This window comes from Serinus canaria, chromosome 5, assembly GCF_022539315.1.
Source record: "Serinus canaria isolate serCan28SL12 chromosome 5, serCan2020, whole genome shotgun sequence".
NCBI classification, from domain to species: domain Eukaryota; kingdom Metazoa; phylum Chordata; class Aves; order Passeriformes; family Fringillidae; genus Serinus; species Serinus canaria.
Genome location: NC_066319.1, coordinates 49,804,417 through 49,818,028, shown reverse-complemented (window position 1 = coordinate 49,818,028; position 13,612 = coordinate 49,804,417). Strand labels below are relative to the sequence as shown.

The 13,612-nt window shown below is 39.0% G+C and overlaps 1 protein-coding gene across 4 annotated transcripts in view; it reads left to right on the top strand.

The window, feature by feature from the left end:
- Nucleotides 1–13,612, top strand: part of SETD3 (SET domain containing 3, actin histidine methyltransferase) — a 60,095-nt gene that overhangs the window by 3,524 nt on the left and 42,959 nt on the right. The window contains exon 2 of one of the 4 annotated variants that reach the window (XM_009101756.4): nt 12,700–12,920. The exons of the other annotated variants lie outside the window; for them this stretch is intronic. The gene's annotated coding sequence lies outside the window, so the exon portion shown is untranslated. The remainder of the gene's footprint in view (nt 1–12,699; nt 12,921–13,612) is intronic. 4 annotated transcript variants of the gene reach the window in all.

The following is a 13,612-nucleotide window of genomic DNA, read 5'->3' as shown; positions in this document are numbered from 1 at the left end:
GATTCTGACCATCCTTTGCCAAAGAACTTGTTAGAGACCCTTCAGCTTCCTAGATTTGGCTTTAGATGACTAATAATGTTTTTAACTTAGAACCTCTCAAAACTAAAAGTACAGCTTGAGTTCTTCATTGCTCCATAAAAATGGCCCATTAGTGTCATCTGGCCTTAGTCTTGTGTATGTGGAGCTAGGCTTGTGTCTGTAGCAGTTAAGAGGTGACTTCATGCCCAAGTGTATTTTAACATAGCTTTGCATTTTTGGTCTTGCCCTTCCTCTGCTTTAACCTTCTTTGCTCCCTTTTTCTGTTTTTAGCTGCTCTGCCCTACATTGCCTCATGATTGCATCTCTTCTAACAAATGACTATCCCTGCCCTTCCTTTACCACTTCCCATCCTGTTCAGGTAGTCTGTTAATCCTTTTTCTTTCTTTGAAATAAGGAAGAATTAGAGCTATATTCTTTCATTTCAGTTCTGGGTTCTGTGACCAGGCCAAAGCAGCAGACCTGTCACTGCAGGAGGCTTCCACCTGTATATCTAACTTGGGCTGCATCATGCAGAGGTGTGAATGACTGTGCTTGAGATCAGTTTTATCTCCAGTACTGGTGTTTACAAGCTCTGAAGTTGGCCAGATGTAGGTAATACATAAAGCAGAAATAAAGGAAAAGACGTGTCTCTGAGAGTGTAGCTGCTAATATCCTATTGGGAATTGAATTACAATGTAACTTGAGAGATATCATTTTACTTTGCAGAAGGATTTTCTGAGCATGATATTAAAGTTTGTTATGTACTGGGGGATGACAGATTAGTTGGCTTATTTTATTATTGGGTATATTCCCAATATCTCTGAAGAAATTAGCTAACCTGTCCTGGAAGTGCCTACAGCAGTATTTGAACATATGGTTTTCAACTAGTGTTTTAATGTAGGCCAAAATTGTGTTTGTAATTGAACATAGACTGTAAAGTCTGTCAGTTCAATTCAGTTCCTTTTTTATTGTTTCTGTTAAGAGTGTGATAACCTGCACTGAAATGAGAGAGTCAGTCTCTGGGGCTCCTGTGTTAGCTATCTGATTCTACCCTTTTGCATGCAGATCAGTTTGCAGATTGTTCTTTTTAAATGTTTGGATGTGTATTAGAATATGTTAAATAATGATGGAATCATCTCAATAAAACTCTCTTACATTAAAAATGCTGCCTTTATTTCTTAGTTGATCTACATTAAAAATGCTGCCTTTATTTCTTAGTTGATCTTGCTTTGTATTTAATGCTTCATAGCACTAGTGCCTAAAGTTTTCAAGTAATGTTTCAGCAGAGTAGGAAGAGGATGTGGTGTGTGGATTTCTACTTCTATAGGACCTAAATTGCTGGTCCAGAACTTCCTGTATGCTGGGTCTTGCCTGGTGTACCCATTCTCATGCCAAGCTAAGGGGAGATGAGTTACTTTGTGGGAAGGGATTGGTGCCAACCAAGCATGAGATTCAGGCTGTTTCCTGCCCTTGACAGGTCCTGTGGGGGCTGTCTTTGTGGCCACTGTTGGAGGTTTTTGGTTATCTTTATTTGATTACAGTTTGTAGATGTAGCTACATAGTAACTTCAAGAACTGAGAGAAGGAGATTTTACATTTAACAACTTTTGCATTAAAATATTTCTTATAAGGACTTATGAAAGATCTCTTTTTAAAGCTTTGCCTCTAGGTAATTCTGAACTGATGTCTGCAATTATATAATTTGTGGAACTGTATGTCTACTTTGTCCCACTGCTCAAGTCATCAGTGAGGATGATAATCAGTGTTAGTCCCAGTACTAATCCCTGGGCTATGCTGGTATGATTGGCCTCCAGCTGAACTTCCTGCCGTTCACCACCTCTTGAATCCACAGTTTTTAGTCCACCTCACTGTCCACTACTTTAGTTGGTAGTTCATCAGCTTGTGTGAGTATGTGATGGTAGATGTTGTTAAAAGCCTTATCAATGCAGAGATGAACAGCATCCACTGCTCTCCCATCAAGGTTACTTGCTTCCTCAGCTTCCCTCCACTCAGCACTGTGAGGCCACATCTGGAGTGTAGTGGGCAGTTCTGAGCTCCCCACGTGAGAGGTGGAGTTACTGAAGAGGGCCCACTAAGATGATTAAGGGACTTTGCTCATGTGAAGAAAGACTGGGAAGGTTGAGACTGTTTGGCCTGGAGAAAAGAAGGGTCAGCAGGATCTTCTCAGTGTGTACGAATACCTGAAGGGAAGGTGCAAAGAAGGAGGGCCGGGTTTTTTCAGGTGTGCCCAGTGACAAGAAGAGGCGCAAACTGCAATAGAGGATGTTCTCTCTGAGCATCAGGACATACTTTCTTACTATGAAGGTGACTGAGCACAGTTTGGAGACTGAGTCTTCATTCTTTAGATATTTAAAAGCTGTCTGGACATGGTCCTGACCAGCTGGCTCTAGGTGGCACTGTCTGAGCAGGGGGGTTGAACAGGTCAGTCTCCAATGGTCCCTTTCAGTGTGAGATTTTTTTTTTTTTTTAAATTTTGTTTAAATGTTTGTATTCCTGATCCTATTTCACCCAAGATCCATCAAATCTCAGGACCTTCTTATCTTTCTTGTACTTTGTCCCTTGCCAGATTCAACTCAAATGGGCTTTAGCTTTCCAGTCCCCACCCTTGCATGCTCAAATAATACCTTGATTTTTGCTGAGTAGGCTGGCCCTGCTTTTACCTCTTCTGTTTCTTTGTTTGAGTTTTGTCAGGAGTGTCTTGTCTATTGATGCAGACCTATCATCTTCACTTAACATGCTGCACATTGAAGTGGAGCATTCCTGAGCTTGGAAGAAGTGATTGTTGAAAGTCTCACCTCTTAAGATCTTTATAATGATGGAGTAGTAGCAGAATAGCTTTATTTCCATCCTGCAGTTTTCCATTGTATACTCTTAAAAGAAGTGGAAGTAGTAGGCCTCTAGAGTGTATTTTGTGAAACCATGAGCAGATGCCTGAGTTAACAAACACCAAATTACTCTTGTGCATAAAATCTCTAGTTCCAGACAGCTATATAAGATTTGTTTTAGCATTCAAGGTTACTTGTTTTTTCCCTAAGTACAACAGAATATAATTTATCATTTTCAAAAGCAGAAGGTGTTAGGCATATAGATGGTTTTGTTACATTTTTGATACCTGCTGTACAGACAGCATTTCAGGGTTTGTTTAAAGGGTTCTGTTTTTACTGCATTGATAAAATGCAGTAAAACTATTCCTTATTCTGGTTTCAGCATTTGTTTTTCAAGACTTTCACTGGGATATGATGAATTGTCACCAATATGCTCTTCTATTCTTTTGATAGAATGGTATAGAGGTTGATATCAATGTTCATAAAGTTGGTTTTCTTGCTTCTTCAAAACCAGTGATAAAAAATGTTCAGATCTTCCAGTCTTAGCTGGTTTTTCCTGCATCTATTTACAGGTTTATTTATTTAGTTTTGTCAATTGAACCCTAGATACAAAAGCATTTCTTTAATGCATCTGCATAGTTTCTTGTTGAATATATTACTCAGAAATAGCTACTGGCCTGTATCTAAAAGTCTGTGACCCATTTGTCCAGGGTTTAGTTTTTCACATAAACAAAACTGACTTTTCAAAATAGGCTCACAGCCTTCTGGGTTAGTATCCATTGCCTTATACAGGCTGTGGCATCTGGGTGGTCTGTGAGCTTCCAGGTGGCATGGTTAGAGCTGCTGGGATTCAGGAAACTGGTGACTGACACATTTCAACAGTCTTGATGTGGAACTCCAGCTCTAACCTCTGTAAACCAGCAGCCATTCTATAACTTCTGCTGCTCACTTCTTTGGAGGGTAACTGCTTGTCTTTGGATATTCCTGGTATGTCTTATATATATATATATATTTATCCATGGTCTTGCAACTGAATAATCCTTGGTAATCCTTTCTTTGGAAACTGCCATTTTCAAATGAAGTGGGTCTTAGCAGGAAGCTGAGCTGTGTATGGATGAATTTCTTTGCTTAAGGAACTTTGTGTGCTGGGATAGTATTTTTAGACTTGCAGAAAGTAATAAGGGTTGGCTAGTGAAGAAAGAAATGGCTGGTTACTTTGGATGACCACTTACAATGTGTAATCTTCCCCTTTGTTAAGCAGAGTTGCATTGATAGCATATTAATATATTAACTTTACTTAAAATAGAGAAGCATCCATTCCCTCTGAGGTATGCTGCACCTGATTCTGTCAGTCAGGAGCAAGTGAAATGGATGTTGTCAGACCAATTTGAGAAGCTCTGTGTGCTGATACAGTGAGTGCACTAATAGAACTGTAAAAGTTAGAATTGCAGGAAATGACTGTTGGGTTTTCATGTGGTTGTCAGATTCAGATTGTATGTGTTCTCTGCTCCTATTTCCAAAAGTCAGCATTCAAGCAGTTATTTGTTCCCATCTGATGCTTGGGAACAGTGAGCTCTGTAAGGGGTCATGAAATTACAATTTTTGCATTTGACAGTGCCCTATTTGAAAATAGAATTCCTGTTTTCAAGACAATGAAAGATAATGTTATGATTTCCTTCTGTCACTGTAGGATGCCTGGCTTCTACAACCTGTTTCTCTGGCTTACTGGGTCTTTGAATCCATGCCTGAATATAAAAAAACCTGGCCTGTTGCACTTTGAGTTTGGGCATTTAGAAGAAAAAAATTAATAAATAAAGAAAAAAATTACTTGATGTATTCTGTAATGTCTGAGAGTTGGTCTCTTAAGTGGTTTGGAGGTATAGTGTAGAATTTCATATTAGAATATGAACAGCCAAAAACTTTTCAAACTCCAGTAAACAGTGATTGCAGTCTTAAAGGCGTGGTGTATGCCTAGTTTGAAAGTAGGAAGTTAGTGCAATGATGCTGGTTTTATTTGTCATACTGGGGTTTTACTGTGGCATTCCAAGACAGCAAAATTCTATGCAACTTTGAGGAATATTTTACCTTCTGTAAAGTTGTGTATTTTCCAGAAAACTCTCAAATGCCAGATCAGGTTAATAACAAAAAGCTGGTTTGAGCACATTTTTGCAGACTTCTGTCCTGACCTTATATGACGTGTTGGCCTAAGGCCTAGGGCATGACTGGTCTAGTTTTGGAAAGTGCTGCTGCTCCCAGAATGCATTTTTCTCTGGTGGACAGAGATTCACCAGTGTCATTCACCTGCAGCAAGATATCAGGTGCAGCTTTGCTACAATAGCCATGGTGTTTGTATTCAGTTCTGTCCTTTGTGTCTCTCAGGAAGAATTACTCGGTCTGAGTAGAAGTCATCTCTATCTATTTACAAACTTGCCTGACTTGTAGATAGTGGTTCTATTTGTGGTAGCAGGAAACTCAGCTACAAGAACTGGGAATCATAACACTGACAGCCAGTCTTTTCTGGAGTCATGCTGCTGTTTTTTCCCTTGTTTGAGATTATATTCAGTCGGAACAAATTTTCTTTTTTAGGCTGATGGATGTAATTATCATCTTGCAAGTGTTGCAGGTGTGACTTTTTAACACAATGTCCCTTCATGGTCCTTTATGGCTGAAGGAGACCTGGTGGTGTTGCTGGTGGGGGACATGGGGCTGTGGCTGTGACAGCAGGCCCTGAGGCTGCTGCTTGAACTGGATTCTTGCTGCAGGACAGGAAGCCATGCAAGTCTCAGATGAGATGGAAGGTGTGGGGTCTGCCGGGGCCTGAGACTGTTGAAAGTCCAAACTGCTGGAATCTTGCACAAGTGGATTATCTTTGCTGGCTGTGCAAAACTAGCAGGAAAGGAAACTAGAAAGGAAGGTACTTAAAAAAAAAAAAAACAGTGAAATCTCAGTTTGGAGGGGTCAGAGGTAAGACAAGCTCAGGCTTCCTAGAGGTTTGTAGAAAGACTACAGAAATCTTTTCAGCTCTTTATCTGAACATTTTGAAATACTGCTTGTAGGGTCTGGTCAGCCCTACTCTGTGAGTCAGTGCATGCTGGGGGTCAGAGGGATAGGTTGAGGAAATGACTAGGGGTGTGCACCAAATTAAGATGGGGCAGGAAAACAGATTCTCAGCAGACATGTTAACAGTTTATTAGGATACAGGAGGCAGTTATCTTGTGAAAACATGCTGGTCAATCTTTCTGCCTTAATACAGAAAGGAGACCTTTGTTCAGAAAGTTATATGGCCTTCCTAGATATTTTAGAACTGGAGTGGGCAATATGCTTACTCTGTAATGTGTGTGCTAAGATAAATGTTTAAACAATTTCTTCTTTGGCTTATGTTGTCACCTGTGAGCATACCAGAAAAACAAATGCTACCTAGCAGTTTTCCTATCATTCTTTTACATGGTGAGGATTAACATTTTGAGTAGATTATGGCTGTTTACAGGACCTTATAGTCTGTACACATTTTGTTTATTATTTTATCAAACATCTGAAAGCTCAGGGAGGAAGCTAGGTAACACTTAATACTGCTGTGTCTTTCTTGTTCCTTAGAGCCCAGTAAATGTGTATGTTAAAAGCTGCTTTATTTCAAACCATGGCAGAGTTTGAGTAAACATGGAAGAGACTGTAAGGTCTCAAGTTGCCAACTATGAATGCCAGAAGGTATGAAGGGGCTTGAAAGAAAATGCTGCTTTATTTTCAAGGTCTAGAATAAAAAGATCAGAAAACTGCCAGTGTTTTTCTTGAAACTTTTAGACACCTACTGGAATAATCACCATTTTAACCACTAGCTAGGGAGTGGGCTTAAGGCAAATGGATTTGGAAGACTTTCTGACAGTTGTTCAGCCCTCAATTACATCACTTATCAGGCATTCATAGCAGAAACTTCTTAATTTTTTTTCAATGTGCATAGCTCTTAAATGTTGTCAGAAGTTCCTCACCCAACTGTCAAATAGTACTCTTTTGGGATTTAGAAATGCAGAGAGCTTGGTCTGCCCCGGGTGGTTTGAGGACACTAAAATTGCAGTGAATTGAAGTGTAATCATAACTGGGCTTGAGGGCTGTGATCTCTTCTGTAAGAGTTTGCCAGCAAAAGAAGCAGCTCTGTAATAAATGTAAAATGGTAAAATGTTTCTTTCAAGCTATTAAGGAGCATCCCTGGAGTATTTCTTATCAATTGCATTGCAGTAAATCTGTGCACTGCTCCAATTTATACATTGGCAACCATTGTATGACTATCCTCGAACTTCACGTGGAATGAATGGCAGTGATACTCATGCATTATTTCCACAAATGAGCAGTGATAGATTTATATATATGTGTGTTCAGTGAGCTGATGTTGCCCTGAGCCCAGAGCAGGAAGGCAGGCCAGGTGTACCCTCTGTGTGGCTAAAAGAGCAGCACATTCTCATGGAGGTGGAGTGCCACTCTGAACTTTCTGCCTCCCTGCAACCCTGATCCTATAGCAGCATGATCTGTCAGGTGTGTTTCAGAAGTGCAGAAGACACACAGTATGATTTAACAGCAAGCTCGTGAACTGGCATAACTATTCCCACGTCTTGGAAAGCCTGAGAAGAGGTACACAAATACTCAATGGATTTCTCCAAACTTTTCTTTTCGTTGTTCACACTAGTTTCTGCTGTGGTTCCTGGCTGCAGCCTGGAAGCCCTGAGAATTCAATAAACATTTCTGGACCATGTTTTGTTTCTTGTGGTCTGATAGTGATCCCAAACTCTCCAGGTCAGGATGAAATGCCACCAGTACCACCTCTGACTACATCTTTAAGGAATTAATCTGCTTCAGAAGCTTGATGGAACAGCTGTGCTTCATACTCTCAGCTGGAAAAAAATGCAGCAGTTACTTTAAAACTGCTTAGAATCCCTTCTTTATGGACAGGGTATTCCAGGAAGCAACTTGAAACTGTAGCTGAATTCAGATATTTATAATTTCAAGCACAGTTTAATTGTGCACTCTGGGTAGTGTCAATTCAGTGTCCAAATATAGATACTTAAGTAGTTTTTTGTTTCCAGCAGCGGTATTGAAACATTCAGCCAATTTAAGTCGGTACAAGACATGAATGTATAATGAAATTCCTTTTGAGGGCAAGAATTGTGTGTGTTGCCACGTAGCCTAGAACAAGTCTTGAACTTGTGAAACTTGTTTTCTGCTCTGGATATCATCTTTCCTTCCTCCCTTTCATTGGAGGGGTTTGCAAGAGGATTTTTGTAACTTTGTGAACATATTGGAAGGGTTCTGTGGATAGTAAGTTCTTTTCAGTGAAAGGCAGGTGATGTATCTGATGTATGGTTGCATCTGCATCACCTGGCTGCTTGGAGGAGTAACTTCAACATGAAAGCTAGGTGCATGGGAAGGGTGCCAGGACTGTGGCCACCCCTTTATGGGATGTGCTGTCTATGCTGAGACTGGAGATGTGGTTTGTCAGTATGATGGCCCTACATAATTATCTAATTGGAAGGGAGCAGTGTGGGAGGCAATAGTAAATCATACTGGAGTTGCAGTAGGTGTAGAAAGCAGAGGGTAGGAAAAGGTGTTAAAGCAAAAACTAAGCTGAACTGAGAGGAGAATTTTTCAGTGAGTAGCAATAATTGTGGGCCCAATTGCTACTAGGTTGCTTGAGGGCATTCCACTAATGTGGAATTATTGTTGCAATTAAACAGTAGTCCTTGGCATTAAGTGTCTTCAGCTTTAAATCACTTCCTTTGAGACAATCCAGTTAATTGGAATATATGTTATTGCCTAGTTATATGTTATTTATGCTATTGACTATAATGCAATTAAAAAAGGACTTAAAAAAATGTACACAGTGATACCCAATAATTTTTTTTGCTATTCAGCTAGGCTCCTTTCCTTCTGCTCTAGCAGTTAGATGAAGCAGGTCACAGTAAATATGTAGTGATAGGTATTAATATGCATTAATCTTTTCTGTGCATTCTAGAGAATTTGAAAACAAAGTGGATGGTGTCCACACACACTTTTTTTTTTTCAGTTACATAAATGGAGGAAAGGGTTAAATTTTTATTAGTAGTTCTTTCCCCCATATATAGAGGTGTTGCCTGTTTTTTGGTGGTTTAAATTACTACGATTCTTAGTAACCAAGACAGAGCTATGTGACATGTACATTTTGGGTTAAAAAACAATTGGCATGAAAATATATACTTGAATAGCATCATTCTAAAGTACTGATTGCATGCAAGACCTTACCAAAATTTCAAGGGGCATCAGCTGTCTCGGACTGGGACAGAATTTCTGCTCTTAGCTGTTCACTCTGAAGCAATGTATTGAGTGTTACAGTGTTTTGTTGCACCTCTATTAACATAGTATTGCTTAATTTTAACTTGTGCCTTCATAGTTATCAATGTAACTAATTTTTTCTACTTTTGCGAAGTAGTCTGAGCAAAATACGGGTAATGATGATGGCAGGTCCTAGTTTTTGATGTCATTAGTCATCATTAATATTGAGATTTCCATGAAGTTGCTTGGTAAATGTGCCAGCATGGCCAAGGAGTTGCTGTCTGAAATGACATACTGAAGTGATTTTGAGCCTTGTTGCACATTGCAATGGCAAGTAGAACAGCTCATGTTAAGCCATCACAGGACCTATTTTTGAAAGTTGTGGAATATTTAGATATTCACAAAGCCATTTAAGTACAGCAAAGGTAGCACATAATTACTACTTCATGTCTTAGCATATGAGCACTTTTACTTAAGCATTGTGTAGTATGTATATGCACAGGATAACAGGTAAAATCAAAGTAACTTTCTATGACATACTGGCTAATAAATATTCTGGTCCATATTAACATTTCTGTATTTATGGCTTGGCCATTTGGGAAGTTTTCTTATGTGAGCACTGGGAAGCTAGATCTAGACAACAACTAATCTTACTTGTTTTGTAGAAGAAACTTTTTCAAAGTTTCTTTTATATGTTGAGGGTATTTCTTCTGGGATTACACTGCCATAGCAAACAGCTCTTCCAGGACAAAACATGTAAGTAGTGTTCTCACAAACAATCAAAATTTTACATCTGGGTTTAATGAAGCATATGTCAATCATGTGACTCTAGTAAACAGCCCATATGAAGAGTTAAGTAAAAAGATGGTCTAGCTGAAAAACAGATGCTTTGCAAGAACTGGATTTTTCTGAATAAGTACAAAAGCAAAAATATTACCTAACCATTTTTTTTGATTACTTAGTTGATGTTAACTGTTTTTAAAGCAATGGCATACATATACTGTAATTGTACTCAAACCCATCCTGTAGGAAGAAAAAGTATTCATTTGGAAGCATTAAGAACATGGACATACATTTCTAGTAATTTTTTTGCCAGTAAGTTCTTTTCATTAGCAAAAGCTAGAGAGAAATTTTCTGTATCAGTCTTTATTTTGTCCCCATTGGGGTAAAAAATTTTTCTTAATCAGCTAAATTTATTTAGATGATGGTAATTTTCATATTGTACTGTGCCTTCTTCAGAGAACAGCAAAACTTACAACTGCTGGTGTGGTAGATTCCTCAAAGAAAAAAAAAAAAATGCTTGTGAGAAGCAGTTATCCCAGAGAGGGCAGACAGAGGTAAATGGTACCTGTCTCCTGAAGGGAATAAAATCCATCTGCTAAGTGAGAAAGATGAGAACAGGTATTGGAAAGAAATAACTGAATCAAAAGACATGAGGCTTTCGAAGACTTTTTCTCAAGAAGATCATTCTTTTTAAGAAGTGATGGTGACAATCTATTTAATTTGCTTTACCTGAGCAACAAAATGTTCCGAGTCCTATTGCAAATAGATCATGAGGTTCAATCAGGTCTTTGAAAAGAAAATAAATGTGAGTTTGTGTAGGAAGTAGGAGAAGCTGCCCTGGATAATTTCACAGGCCTCCTGAAGAAGGGAAGCTTACTACATTGCAGCTTGGGCTGCAAGAAGCAGCGTGAACATATCTGAGAAAATCCCTCTGTCCTGCTTTTCCTGTAGATCTCTAAGTAGCCTGCTCTTGATTGCTGTCACTGTTACTTTGCCTCCAGTAAAAGAGGTGAGGGGAGAAGAAAAGGAATCTGTGGTAAGGATGAAAACTGTAGACTTCACAAAGAAACAGAGCAGGGCAACTTCTCACTATTCCTCCAGGAGAGGGTGGAAGCTGTTCAGTGCAGTCCTTTGTGGATGGGAAGATATGAGGGAATGTAGTAAGTGTTTTTTAATCAAGAAGATTGTGGAGGAAGACCTGTGGTTTTGGGTGGTCTTGAGTCCAGGAAGCAGACACTAGAAAGGGAGGGGGCAATGGTAAGCAGAACCTCATAAAATGGAATTTAAAAAAAACTGCAGCATGTAACCAATATAAGTGTGTTCCAGGATGTCTCTCTTCCTGCAGAATGTGAGTGTCTGGAGCTGTGGGTTGCTGCTGGAGATGGCTTTCTTGACTTGACATTCAAATGAAAAGCCTGAGCAGCTGGCCTATATTTTATATAAAATAGAGTGTTCAGATTAACTAGCAAGAAGGAGCTGCATTTGAGGGGTGCAAGTTGTTTTGGGAGAGCAGAAGATCCTAGGGCACCCTCTTAGTTGTGTTGTGCATTGGACTGAATATAAATACAGCATCTTGTCTAGAGGAGCACATGCATCAAAGCTAACTCTTCAAGGAAATTGTGTGGGTTATGGCTAAGGGAAACATAAATTCACATTGTATTTTAAGTGGAATGCAGTCATAAGTGGAAAAAATATGGGGTTTTCTATTATTAATCTTATTAGTGCTTTCTTTAGGTCAGGTCATTTTTATCAGTGTTGTCATCAGTGTTACAGAAATACTTCAGATCCTGTTTAAAAAGAAATTAATTTGTTATTATTCCTCTCTACAATCACAGAAGGTCCAACTTCCAAAAGAGCTTGCAGCTTAAACAGAAGAACTGAGACATGCTGGAGAAAGAAAATACACAGACAGTGAATTGCAATGACATTTGTATTTAGAACAGATTTTGGGACAAGTTTGTAGAGGAAGTGAAAGAAAAAGGAAAAGGGGGTCATAGGAGAGGAGAATTAATAGCAAGAAGAGAAGGGATGGAGTACATCAAAGATGAAAGAGCTGGGGGAAAGGGATTGAATCAGTAACTAATTAGTCATTTATTTAGTGGGAACATTTAGATTAATACCTTAGGAGTGATGAGAATGTTAATGTGTTTTCCAAATGACATGATGTAGGTGGTTTTTCTGAAGAAAACATAGTGTTCATTGTAAATGTATAAGCTGAATTTTTCTTAAAGATCACAGATCTCTTCCTCCACCCACACTGTTCTTACACTTCTTGATTTCATCTATTTGCTATGAAATGTATTTATCTTTTTAGCCACAGTGATGAGATTCACGTTTAGGAGAAAAAAACAAACTTGATCAGGGGAAGCCAAAGATCACATTCTGTGTAGAACTGGTCATATCAAGTGTAAAATTGTGTTCTCCTACATACAGATTGGAGAGCTCCTGTCAGTTGCCTATAAGCATTAAGTTTGTCCTTTAAGACCCTGGCTTCTTAACATATGTTGATGTAAGAGATGATACACTTCTCTCTCTGAAACAGAGGGGAAAAGGATTTAAGCTAGGTCTTCAAGCTAGAAAAAGAAATTGCAAGCCTCGTTTGTGTGCATCCTACTCATCTGTCCTTCCTTTTGATGCAGCCAAGCAATGTATCCCACAGCCACCTACAATACTCACCTCTCCTTGCTCTTTGCATGGCTTGAGAATTCCCTTGTCTTCTTGTCTGCCCTTGTTTACCCATATGTATCCTTCTAACACAGATTCTAAATCTGCACCCCTCTGCCATCTGTGCCCGTGTATGCCAAGAAGATGCATGGAGTGGTAACTATTATGTAATGATGAGAACATAATGTAATTAATATCTACAAGGATCTGAATTAAAGAAGATGCAATGTTAAGATACTGCATTGAAATGTACTGAGTCCTCGAAGTGAACTTCTTGGAGAGATAACTCTTGCTGTGGGAATTCCTAACTTGGTTGGTATGTAAAAGTCTGGCAAATTTTTGGGTAGCTGGTCTACTGCTCTGTAAAGTAAAAAGTAATTGCTGAAGCTATTCTGAGTCCTGGAAGAGAGGAGGGTGACAGAGTACTGCAGGGATTCTGAGGCCACTGGAAAAGAAAGTGACATACACATCCAGAAGGAATGAGACTTCATGTGGTCTGCTTCATGTAGGATAAATTTTTTAAGTCCAGTACAGTTAAAAATTAACTAAGTGTTTACTTAGCTCCATGATCATATTCACAGTTTTGTAACAAAGGTTGCAACTTGTATTTTTACCCAGTGAGAGAGGGGGAGAGGTAGGTGTCTTTACAGTGCTCAATGACAGATCTTTTTTTTTCCTATCAAACCTGACTGCAGTTCTATGTAGCACTACAGTGAAATGGGGGATTTGTTACTGATTAAATGGAAGTTTTTTTCTGAACTATTATTTGGAAAGGTCTGTGTTTTATAATGCAAAATTGGCATTGCTTCCTTAAGGAAATGTGGTCTTGTGATGAAGTCAAACTCTCTTATACCAGAAGTATTAGGTTTGTTAAATAGAATGCGAAAGCAGTCCTGGTTATTTTTTAAATAAAACAACAAAAATGCATTCACTTGGTGTCAGTTCTTTAGTACTTCTGAGGTTTTGTGCAGACTTCTCATGGTTACCTTCTAAAGCTGTTAGGTAAAC